Here is a 13052-nt window from a genome sequence, read left to right as displayed (position 1 = left end):
ACATGCTTGTTTTGTCAACACAATTCATTGCATTATTATCGGATTTTACATATGTATTTCTAATCATTTCCAAGATTGCATATTGAACCAGGATATGTTCCAGGGATTCAATTTCATTATTTCCACATAGTCGACAAAGGCGTTCGGATCTTATAATCCCAATTGTTGCTCCCTTAATTTCCAGCACTTGGCTCTTATTAAATTGTAGCAATAAGTACTGTCTCACAATTCCGCTATGTGAATAAGCCAAAACATTATTCGGTATGGCAACACTAGCCATTCTATATTCGATAAAGAATCCACTATTTCTTTTTGCTGCCAATTGTACTATGTCATTCTCTAAACTGTAATCAACTCGTTTTCGTTTAAGCCAGCATTCACATGACCTCAGCTGCGTACCATTCAACCTCCGCTCAAATCCCTGTGTGAAAATCTGGTGTGTGCCTAGCGCAGTACAAGGTCTTCTGAGGCCTAGCCTACTCCGTGAATTCTAAGTGATGACAGAAAAGTGGCAGGTACCAACATCTTACAAAACATACTCATTAAGCAACTGTATATTTAACTTCTTGCACCTTAGTTGGATGACCTACATAAGCATTTAATCTGAAGATGTTTTTATTACATCATAACACATTGGCCTTGAAATGAAATGACAATACATTGGGGTGAAGGTTCCCTACTCAAGCATTTCATCTGTACACAACATGATGTGTTAATGACCTGCAAGGAACTGTTCAATGGCATTGGCATTAATGATGTATTGATTAAAACCAAGATCAATTAATTATTGACATTCTTTTTTTTTTTGTTGTTTTTTTTTGTTTTTTATAATCTAGAAGATTTTTTAACAAAGGTTTCAGGGTGGTTACACTTAAAAATTCCAGAGCGTCAGGGGCGTCTAGAAACAGAAAAGGGAAATGTCCTGCATATTTGGTGGTCATGTTGATGAAACTTGTCGTGAAGCCTGCAGCGGAAGAAGCACGTTTAAAATGTAGGTCATAATGTTTATTGTTGCAAGCTGCCATGACTGTTTGTCACCGTCTATCAGTTTGTTCCAGCACGATTCTTCATCTTGCAGGGTGAAGTTTGTGAAAATTTCTTTCAGGTAAGTGCGGCGGATGTCCGTCGTAATCGGGCAAGTCAGAAGAAGGTGACGTATAGTTTCCTTTGCCGTGGTGGATTTACAGAGCCGGCAGCTGCTGGTAGAAGATAAGTGTCTGATCGCTAAGATTTCGTTTGTTTCCAGAAGGTTGAGTCGAATTCTTAAGTAGTAGTTTCTCGCAGCCCTAGTTGGAAATAGTTTCAGGTATGGTTGGACAGAGTCAAGTTTCTTGGAAAAAGCTGGAAGATGGTTAGTGAGTTTGTATCGGGTAGCAGAATCGGTGGTGGTAATCCAGTCCAGTTCCTTGATTTTTTTGGTGACTCTGACTGGGTTACAGATAAGGTCCTCCGTGCTGCAGGCAACTGAGTCTAAGATGGATAGGATTTTAGTTTCCCAGCGAGTGAGCATTTGGCAGGTTCCGAGGCGAAGTTCTTCACTTATCAACTTGTAGGCGTATAAGGCGTCTTTCTGGATGCACTTCCGATAGAGCAAGACACTCTTGCAATCGATAATTGATTTTAATGATGAGAGAGTAAGTTCGCGTCTAATCAGTGTTATTGGCGTGGATTTACGGAGACCTAGGGCTGTTCTCCAAAAAATTGCTTCCAGGTTTTGCCACAAGTCTTGGGAGAGGCTCGGCATTGCATCGACGCCGTATGTCAAGGATGGTATGACTTTCTTTTTATAGAAGTCTCGTACTGGTATGATTGAAAATCTGCTGAATTTGATGTCGATGGCTTTTCCTTGTATAGCTAGTTTTGTGGTTTTTCCCTGTAATGTCTCTTTCATCGCATTGTCTCTTTGTGAACTGTCTAGGATGACCCCTAGATATTTGAAACTCAAAACTTTCTCGACAGTTGTTGAGCCTAGTTTTAGGGGTGGAGTGGATTTCTTTTTTGTAGATTTCTCTATAACCATCATTTTGGTTTTTGCTTGGTTGATTTCCAGGTTGTTTACCATCATGTATTGTTGTAAGTTTGTGAGTTGGCGTTGTAGGCCTATTGGGGTATTGTCCAGAAGAATTAAATCATCAGCGTATAGGAGACGACTGATCTGATCACCTCCGAGTTTAGGAGGGAAGGCTCGGATCTCTTTTTCTGTGTCTTGGAAGTCGCCTAGATAGGACCAGAACAGGGCTGGGGCCAGGGGGCAGCCCTGTTTGACCCCCCTGGCTGTTGTTATCTCTTCTGTTAACAGTCCTTGTTTGTTCAGGCATAGCCGCATAGAAGTGTTAGCATGTAGGGCTTTGATGGGGTTAAGTATGTCTGGGGGACATTTCCATTGGACCAGTTTCTTCCATAGTCTTTCCCGATCCACCTTGTCGAAAGCCTGAGTTAAATCAACAAAGGCAATGTATAGGCGTGGGCGTCCCTCCATGATTTTACTTTTCAAGGTACTCAGTATTAATATGTTGGCATTTGTACCCAGGTTCTTTTTGAAGCCGGTTTGTAAGTTGTCCTGACAGGGGGCTTTGTTCGCCCATGCTGTGAAATGGTTTAGCAGAAAGGACCCAAACAACTTTCCTATTGGATCGAGAAGAGCGATCGGCCGGTAGCTGGTAGGGTCTGACCTGTTTCCCTTCTTGAAGATGGGTACCACATTAGCACATTTCCACGTTGGGGGAATAGATTTTGTGGTGGAGCAGCGTCTGAAGATTTGGCTCAACAAGGGTGCCCAGGTTTCCGGATGTGCTTTCAAATCAAAGTTCGTAATGCCGTCAGGGCCAGGAGCGCGTGATGGTTTTAGTTTTTTGATTGACGTTATGATGTCTTCAATATTGTCTAAGCAGATCCAAGGGGTGTCATTGTTTACCGTCCTAGAAGCTATGGTCGGGGTACTCTTAAAGAGAGTGCCAAAGTGCACTTCCCAGGCCGATTTGCCAATTCCGTTCAGCTGGCATGGTCGCGCGCCTGGCGTTGTTGAGTGTAAGAGGGACCAGAAGTCTCTAGCGTGGTTTCCTGTTATGGCTTTCAGTATGTCTTCTGCGTCTTGCTGGTAAAGCTTGTGCCGATGTCCCTTTAGCCAAGATTTGTATTTTAAAACGGCTTCTTTAATAGTGGACATAGCCAGTGGAAAGGCAAGTTTTCGTGCTAGTCTTTTTGTTTTCCTTAGCTCTCTTTTTTTTCGGCGACCAGTTTGTCGTACTTATGTGTTTGGCCGGCTGCAATTGGCTTTTTATTCCTTTGTGGAACTCTACAAACGGTCAACAAGGGTGTGTAGTCCACCGCCATCGAGTGTGGGTGTTTGGTGCGGTCGTTGTAGAGCTGTGTAATAGTTGTTATGTCCTTTTCCGTGATCCTGAGTCTAGTCCCTTGGGCATTTAGGTCAAGGTCTGCGCTCATTGTGTGGTTTTTCGGCGGATTAGTAGTCCAGGTGGTCTCGAGGAGGTTGTGGTCACTTTCCCTTGTTTTGATCACTTTGAAGGAGTTGATGTGTAGTAATAAAGGACGTGATACCAGGATATAGTCAATTGTGGAATTAGATTTCGCTCCTTCCCATGTAGGTAGTCTATTTGGGTCAGCAAAAACTTGGTCCAGATTGTCAAAAGATCTAGATTTCATGAGGTTTTGCCATTTGGTAGATCTCTGGTCAGTTGGACGCTTTTTCGGTTTGGACTCTTTTGTCTTTTCGCAATACTGGCTAGGGATGGTTAGGTCTCCAGATAGGATAACGTAGTCTGGGTGGTGTGTGACTTGCGCCCAGTCCAAATCTTGTTCTATTGTTTTGATGAACTTCGCACAGTCGACAGTTGCAGGGTTCCAATAGATGGTGACGATTATTATTTTCTTCGTTGTTGATTTGTTTTCTTTTTCATCTATTGTAGTCCAGTTTAATTTGACCATCATCATAAAGTGGTTTTCTTTTAATTTTTGTGAATCTGTTAGGCCTCGTCCACAGCGGATTGCGATAAGCAGGCCCGCTGTTGGGCGGCCTAAAAGGCCCTTCTTGGCCTCCACTGTGTGGATCTCGTAGCCGTCGAGGACGGGGGGTTGAAGCAGCCATGTCTCCTGAAGACAAATGATATCATAGTCTGTTATGTTAGTGGATCCTGGGGCTGTAAGGTGGAGAAAACCTCGGATGTTCCACGAACACATATTTATTTTGTCTTGGGCTTTTGGATTATGGTGGTTGGAGAAGTTGCTGTGTGTCCTTTTCTTGGATGGCTATTTTTGTAGATTTTGTTTGAGAGCTTTTGGCAGCCAAGACCAAAAGGAATGAGGAGGCGAGGTTTGTAGTGGAATTGCAGCTGCCTGGTGTGACTCGTTTTGGACTGTCCTTTGAAGCTTTAGGTGTTCCATCGAATGTTTTGTTCTTGCGGGTGTCTTGGGATTTTCAGTTTTCTTGGGCGTTGGAGTTGAGTTTTCCAAGCCTTTAGCGGGTCTAGTGTGGTCGTGTTTTTGGATCGCTTTTCTTATGGTTGGTTTTTGAACCCGCAGGATGGTGTTAGATGATTTGTTCCTAGACAGGGGACGGGTTTGTCGTGGCGATCGATGGTGCTCGGTTTCTCTTTTAGGCTCTTGGGAATACTTGTTTTCTTGGTAGTCGTTTGAGTTTATTTCTCTTGATGATTTCGTAAGGTAAGCCCATGGTTAAAAGCTCTTCGAGGGCTGACTTGAAAGCGTTGTTTGTTGTTTGTGACGCTATGTATAAATGTGAAATAGCCTTGCGGCCCTTGTGGCTTGGGTCAACGATCTGGAGATCGGCTGATTTAACTAAACTGAGTGTCGGAATGTAGCTGAACAGGTCCATAACAGCTCTTCTATTTAGTGTGACTTTGTCAGTGTTACCCGGAATCTGCTCTAGTTTCCATATCCATCGTGTTTGGAATTTTGGATGGTATTTGGCCGTTTTCGATTTATAAGTTCTCCTCGTGGGTTCCTTGGCATGGGGTCTGGTTTGTGATCTCTGTGGCTCGTCTTTAAGTCTGCAAGAGGAGGGGCTACTGCACGATCTTCGGGTTGATCTTGGTGGTTGTCGATGAGGTTGTGCTTCGTGCTTGTCTCTTTCTGACTTATAGCGGTTGGAGTTTGGTTCAGTTACCAACTTTCCCAGTATGTGATCTTTTAGGTTGTGGTTAGTCAAGGTCGACCGCTGTTTTCGTTCTTTGTGAGTGGAGGAAGGTGGTTCCATGATCTCTTGTTCTGTGTCGAGGTTTTCCTGTGTGGTTGGGCGTGTTGTAAGAGGGTCTGTTGTTCCTTGATCCTCTTGGATTAGGGTAGAGGATTGATCTGAAAAGTGTTGGGTGATATTCATCAAGTCCACTTCGTTTAGGGATGTTTCGACTGCTCTTGAACAGAGGTTTTCTGTTTCGTGTTTGGCCTTGTTTGCTTTCCGGGACACGTTGACTGTTCCTTTATCTTTTAACTGGGTTGTTGAACCTTTTTGGGTAGGTAAGGCGTCTGATTTAGCTGAGACCAATTGTTGGAAGATTGGTTCGAATGCCACAGTTCCGGTTCTTTTAGGGTTTACTTCTTTCCCTCCTTTTGGTAACTTGGTATTCTCTATCATGGTAGTTGGAGGTACCGTTAAGTCGATAAGTAGGTGGGTTTGCGTACCTTTAGATGTTTTTGGTGTCGTCTCTTGTGAAATGGGGCACGTGGGTTGAGTCTGTTTTTGAGGTGAGAGCATGAGGGTTTCTTGAGCTTGTTTTTTCTCTGTTGGCTGGATCTTTGCTTCTAGGGCCAAGATGTAACCTTCCAAGAAAGTTAATTTGTTTAGCATTGACAATTGTATCGCCGTATGGTCTTTCATCGTATCTCCGATTGTTTCGTACAATTTGACAAATGGGTTTAGAGCTATCGATAGGGCTGACATCAGGGTACAGGTGTCAAGTTTTTTGGACTGAGAGTCGTTCGAGGGTGTGTGACTATGTGGAGACGGTCTGCTTCTAGAGGGCGATGGTGGTCGTATGACTGGCGTTGTGGCAGCTGAGATCCTTCTGGAGGGAAGGTCAAGAGAGTGTCTTCTTTGCTTGTTGTAACTGTCCAGGTTTGAGTAGAAGGAGTCTAAAGTTTTCTCAAACTGAAGTCTGTTTTTTGCTCTAACAGGATAGTTGCTTTCAGGGTCCCTTTCCTGAATCTGTTGCGTGGGTTTGAGCGCCTCGCCTAAAGACGATGGCGAAGTCTCTGGCGGTTTTTCTTTGTTAGTATTGGTGTCGCTTTGTCGGGATCTTGGAGCGTTATCGAGGACCGAATCTTGTGGAACTGGTTGGGTGGTACTCGTCATGGGGGGTCTGTTGGTTCCGAGGACGTCAGACTATGTGGGGGGGGTGTAGTCCCCTCCTCTCCCCGGGTCTCTTGATTTGGAGGTTGAGGTTGGATCAGAGTTTCTTGGTTGGTGTTGCTTTGGCTGTGTAGAAGAGGTTGAGTAAGAACTGAGGTTGAGGCCGTTGTGTTGCTAACTGTGAGCGCAACTGGTGTGACGATGGGTGCGGTTGGTGGGGTTGCGATTGTAGTGTTTGTTCCCCCCTCGTTTTCAGACGTTATTTGTGGAATTATTGGGGTAACTTGGCCTGAAAAGTGCATTTTTGTCAGTATCCGGGCAGGTGCTGCTCTGTTGTCTTCTTTTATGAGAGGGTGGGGTAATTTTCGATTTGCTTGTATCAGCCTCCGATGTTTGCGGGGGGGAGTAATTGCGTCTGCAGCCTCAAGGATTTCTGCGTCGGTCAGTTCTTTACATTTCTCTTGGATGGCTTTAGAGTGTTTGTGGAAAAAGTCTGATAGTAACTTCAAGGGGCGTTGAGGTTTTTTGAGGCCCTTTCTTGGGGCTTTAGGTGTCACCCGTAATGTTTTGGAGGTGGACGCCTGTTTTGATGCAGGTTTGGCCGAGTTCAAGGGTTTTCCTTGTTTAGTAGGTGGGTCTTGGTTACTGTTTTTTTGTTGGGGACATCCAAGAGCCGAGGTCTCTTTTTTTTATTGTCTAGGGGTGAGGCCCTCGTTTCGCTTGGTGATGGTGGGTCTAAAAAGATCCCCTCGTTTTTGTCAGCGTTAGAGTAGGCTGATGTAAGGTTGAGAGTGTCAACGCTGTGAGTTGATGGAGCTGTCAAGGCTCCAGCAGCAGGGGGCGCTGTTGTAGTCTCGCCTCCACTCGTCAGCACCGGGAGCGCACCCTCCACTCCCGGGCCGCTCGGACGCTGTGGCTTTTGATCCTCGCTCCGGCGCCCCCCAGGGAGGTCGAGAGTCAGAGCTCCCGACACCCCCCGAGGGGGGGAGGAGACGCCGCCCTCCGAGGCGGCGCCGTCTGATCTCGCCTGGTTCAGCAGGCTCACCGACGCTGGCTCACTCGACGCCGTCTCACCTTCGGGGGACCATGGAGCCGCCTCCGCGGCCGAAGTCCGCCCCTCGAACGTCGTTCGGCATCCCACTGGTGTGAGCCCGTCCTCCGGGGCGGACCACTCTTCAGGGGGCTGCCGTCCACCGACTGCGGCCTGTCGCGCCGGCAGGGCCTCCCGCGGCAAGCCGGGCAACATGGCCGGGAGACTCAACGCGGCCGCCCCTCCGGGCCGCCGCGGAGCTCCCGGCAGTGTCAAGCCAGTTCGCGGAGATGGAATGGAGGTCACGGGCAGCGTGGGCGATGGAGGTTCTGCGTCGTGGAAATCCGAGTTCGTGGCGTTTTCCCCAGGTAAGTCTGCTTCATTGAGGGCTTGAAGTTGTTTGATGTTGCGAACGCCTAGGGGCGTATCAGTTACTTTTTTGCCAGTACCTTTTCCCAAGGTTGTATGTCCTTTGCCCAGGTGCGCTGGTAATTTGAATCCGCGGCTCTGGGGTGATACATGATCGTCTAATGTTTCTCCCTGAGATGCAGGGGAATGGTTAGAGTTGACTGGGTGGGTAGCAAGTGTGTTTTTGACCAGCAGTTTGGCATTACTTCTTAGAAGTCGGTTTGTCGAATCTTCAGTGTCCTGGCCCGTCCTGCCTGACATGACTGCAGGACTGCCACTCTCCGCCACTCCGCGCCGCTCCGCGAAGTTTAGGTGTTTTATGATGTAGGGTGTAGCAGGAAACACACCCCCAGCAGTAAAACTGAAGAAAAGACTGGGTGTTAGAGAGGATACTGCAGGACTGCCACTCTCCGCCACACCGCGCCGCTCCGCGGTGTTTAGGTGTTTTATGATGTAGGGTGTAGCAGGAAACACACCCCCAGCAGTAAAACTGAAGAAAAGACTGGGTGTTAGAGAGGATACTGCAGGACTGCCACTCTCCGCCACTCCGCGCCGCTCCGCGGTGTTTAGGTGTTTTATGATGTAGGGTGTAGCAGGAAACACACCCCCAGCAGTAAAACTGAAGAAAAGACTGGGTGTTAGAGAGGATACTGCAGGACTGCCACTCTCCGCCACTCTAGACATTCTATTGTCAAGAGTAGCCTAATGATATAAGATCTATAATTTGCTTTTTTAAGCCATGTTGGTGGCCTACATTTTAATGAGGATTATTACATCCTGACGAAGACCCCAAACACAATAGTCTACGGGTTAGAAACATGCACGCAGATGCTATTTAGAAGTGGTGATCCTCATGGTCAGTTTTAATTCATTAAGGCAATTTTGTGTATTTTAACTGCCTGATGTTTATCATTCAAATCTGTTTATTTTTTTCTGGGAACGCAGTAGATATTTGTATAGGCAAAGCATTTCAACCTTTTGACACATTGTATCTATTCCCCTGAATTTGTATTGCTCTTATGATATATATTCTTTGTTGATAATAATGTGTGTAGGAATTGATATTGATGCGTTCATAAATGATATCATACAAGTAGGTGGGTTACACATCTTGGTTGTATGATTTCATATTTGAAGCTTTATAAGTGCAGTCCTTTGTAAGCTAATTTTTTAGTTTGGTCTGTTAGGTATCGCTTGCAACGCTTATGAGCCAAAACTATTGCATTAGAGTGCAGATAGAGAGGAATGGCATATGAGGAGGGACACAGAGGGCCTCATTACGACCCTGGCGGTAAGGGGTTAGCGCCAGCGTTAGCTGCGCCGACCCCTTACCGCCAATTACGAGGTCCCTTAGCGCCATGGCGCTTTTAACACCTGCTTTTAGCAGGTGTTAAAATCCATGGCGCTAAGGGACCATGGAGTTAATTACGCCACCGTAATTTACGGTGGCGTAATTAACGCCTTCCCCACTCCCATTATGCCCTATGGGGCAAAAATGGGAATGGGGAAGGGTAAATGGGGATTGGGGACTTACCGCCCCGCCGACCTCGGAATGGGGCGGTAAGTCCGCCAACCACCATGGCGTAAACGTAGTTTACGCCATGGTGGTAAAGTCACGGCCCAGGCGGTAACTTACCGCCTGGGTCGTAATGAGGCCCAGAGCCTGTAGGTGTTGTTTGGTTATTTGCCCACGAATTGACTGCTCATGGCCATGCTAATCCCGATAGCAATTCCCACACAGTTCTTGTCCCTCTCTGCCTAAAGCACCTCATCATGGGAACTCTTTGAGCTCACTTTAATCAAGCCTTACCATCAAACTTTGCACTCAAAGTGCCTGCCAGTGTTTTTCAAAGCAGTTTATAATTTTTCACATTATAAATATTTGCAACACTACGACCACTTGCATATCAGGGGTCAACAAGTGCAAACAAAGCTGGAAGACATTGTTAACACCCTTATGTTTCTATCCACAGAATCAAAGATTTAATGCATACCATTTTATACAGAGGACAGAAGACTTAAAAGTGCATAGTCGATTTCAGCGACATGCGGTGCAAATAAATTGGGAATGGGATCGCACATTGCAAACCAAAGCATTTGGCAGGATAAACTTTGTACGTGTTTTTTCATATCAGGCCCATTTTCCTCAGGATATCTGGCTGCCACGTTTTTCACATGATATTTGTCATTACCAATCCTTACCATACAGGCATTCATGACGGGTGGTAATTTAAGTGTAGTGACCGCATCATGCAGTGTAAGGCACAATAACTCTGAGAATTGCTGGGTTCCACACCTTGCACTGAAAAAAAAAAATTAAAATATTTTTGAGCTATGCCATGTACTTTTAACATATATAACAAATCACCACAGTAGCATATCAGAGCCCCTACACTTGTCCTGTGAGTGGAGTAGTGTGCCCGTGCAAGGGGTATTCAGATTAAGTGTTGAGAAGCAAATTAACATGTCATACATAGCTACTCCCTACCTCTGCTCAATACCACACACTTGAGAAGCGTCACTCACTAAGACAACCATATCGAGCATATCCCACACAGTTGCAGCAGGAGATTAACACAATTTAAACTGAATATGACACAAGTAACCAAGCTAATGTTGCAACATTGCATGTGCATTAGACATGAAACAAATATGATGTACTCACCATGAATAACTGCACACAATGTCAAATATGCATTTATACATGAAGAATATTAACATATCATCCATAAAGACATGAGGAATACTAACACAAGCAATGTATAAACTGAATGCAACATGAATGACACACAGACATAGCTCACTAACACAGAAATGCAACAGTAATGGGCAACAATCTTTTCCAAAAATGGAAGCCACAGCACACTTCTAAGTTAATGAAAGGCCTCAAGGCTTCATGAGAATTTAAGATGCCTAAATCGCAGAAATACAGATCCATGCAGAGCTCAGGTAGTAGCTGGTAATTAGAGCCAAGGTTACTGAGAAATTTGGGAGGGTCCGAACATTGCAGAAAAGACACGAGATAATGATTCCCAGGGCAAGAAGAATACTCCAGTCTAATTAATAGTCTTGAAGAGCACAACTGACCATTGTGAGCCTGCCTGAGCCTGCCAAACCATTAACCGAAGAAGACTCCACAATGAAAATCTCAAGAGTGTCCCCAGTGGTAAAAGGAACCATAACACTTGTACTAATAAATGCAGGGCAAAATAATTCAAAATGCAATCTCATTGCACGTGAATCATAATTGAAGAACACTGTCTATTAATTAGCAACGAACACAGATAGGACACCTGCCTCAATTCTCATGCTTATTCCTAGACACAAGACGCTGTACAAGGCCAACTACAGAGGAATCACCCTGGCTCATGGCCTAGGAATAAGGGATGGTATCTTTTTAATTGAAAGGAAAGCAGTCCATGGACCTCTCTCTACCTACTCTCTACCTACTCCTGTCTGGCTCATATCTTGACCACCTGTCAGTTGCCCAAGGTCAGTACCGAGCCAACCAATAATAAAACCCAATGTTAGGCCACCCAGTACGTATTAGACTAACCAATAATATATTGCAGAAGTGATGTCTTTTTATTGTTATCAATTTAGAGGTTTTCTCAGGAGGAGCCATCCAGATTGCTGTTACCCAATCAGAAGGGTAACCCTTATAGGACAGATATGTAGCTAATCCACTTAGCCAATCCCCCATCCCATAGCTTTTGGTCACTGTGAGTGTATGATGACATTGTTGATGACACATTCGTAAGATAGAAATTGTTGTTTGAGAGCGTCAAGATTTTTATGCTTGTATGCTGTCCCTGTTTTATTTGAATGTTACTAAAGCTGGGTTTTGCTTTTCACTTTGTCTATTTCCATTATTGAGTCTGTTTTTTCTAGTTCCTCTGTGTAATTTTGGGGATTTCACAGGGCGCTAGAGGAAAGACAAGCATTGGCAATGCCAACAGTTCTGGCTTTTTTGTAGGCATAGGAAAGGCACTTGGCACTTGCCAGGCACTGCCATAGTGTTATTAACTGATGATCTCAATTTCTCCTGGCCTAGTAAGATCGTTGTCCGTCTTCCCTGTTTCCCATCCCTTGCCTCATTGCGCCATGAAACACTTATGTATAGGCGTGTAATAAATGCCATATCATATCATATCATTGATGGTAGCAGCTGCGAAAAAGTGTGAGTACTTGGGCATATAATAGCAGTGCCTTGCAAATGCCTAGAAATTATACACAAGCGAAAACTGTTGGCTTTGCCAATGCTTGTTCTTAACAGAGCTTCAGTGAAAGACACACGTAGTGCTTACAAACCGAGGGGCTGAAGGCAGACCTGGTTAAAACAGTTTTACTACTTCACTGGCACTGGCAGGCACTTTGAGTTGAACATTTGATGGTAAGGCTTAAAGGTAGCTGAAATAAATCATACAAGGATGTGTTTTGGGCAGCAGGGGAAGGAAGGACTGGGTGGGAATGGCCACAGGGATTAGCATGGCCATGATCAGTCAATAGGTGGGTAAATAGGCAAACATCATCTACAAGCTGTGTGTCCCTTCTCATATTCCATGTCTCCCTAGCTATACCCTAATGCAATAATGTTGGCTTATAGGTGGTGCTTTAGTATTACTAATAGGTAAAACTAAAAATGATAATGCTAATGTCCAGGTTTGGATTGCTTAGCAGTTGTTTTTTTGTTATGCTTGGCTTTTAGTAAAATGTTTTTTATAAAATGTGCATATCGTGCAATGATTTTTTTGTAAAGAAAAGAAAAAGGTGCTCACACAAACCTGGAGCACTGGATCCAGTATAAAGTTTGGGGGATGTATGCAAACCATAAGCTAAACAAACAAGAAGGAACGGACAGCTCTCACATGACCAGCTTTTACTGGAGTGTCAACCAGGGGTGCTCAAGCGCTTTTACTGCTATTGTTTCAAGCAGAACCTCTGAAAAAACATGAATAATGCATGGATGGTGCCAGGTGAACGGGCTCATAATGATTTCTTACGTGATCCAGGGCAAACATACAGACCCTTAAAGTGGTTACATTTGACCTTTTCAGTAAAGAGTAGAATAGACCATTTCAGCTAACAATCACAAATGCCACAACACCACCTAGTAGCCATCCCTGAGGTTCACCACCAGTTCTGAACACTGAGCAATGCATTGTGGATATGCAAATTAGCTGGCGTTCCTTTTTTGCTCCATTTGGAGCAGTGCTATTTTTTGCACAGCTTTAACAACCGAAGAGAAACATCTCTCAAGGATGCAGACAACCACAGATGTGTTTCACT

Source organism: Ambystoma mexicanum, chromosome 10 (assembly GCF_040938575.1).
Source record: "Ambystoma mexicanum isolate Mex_15411 chromosome 10, UKY_AmexF1_1, whole genome shotgun sequence".
NCBI lineage: Eukaryota > Metazoa > Chordata > Amphibia > Caudata > Ambystomatidae > Ambystoma > Ambystoma mexicanum.
This window is presented reverse-complemented; position numbering follows the sequence as displayed.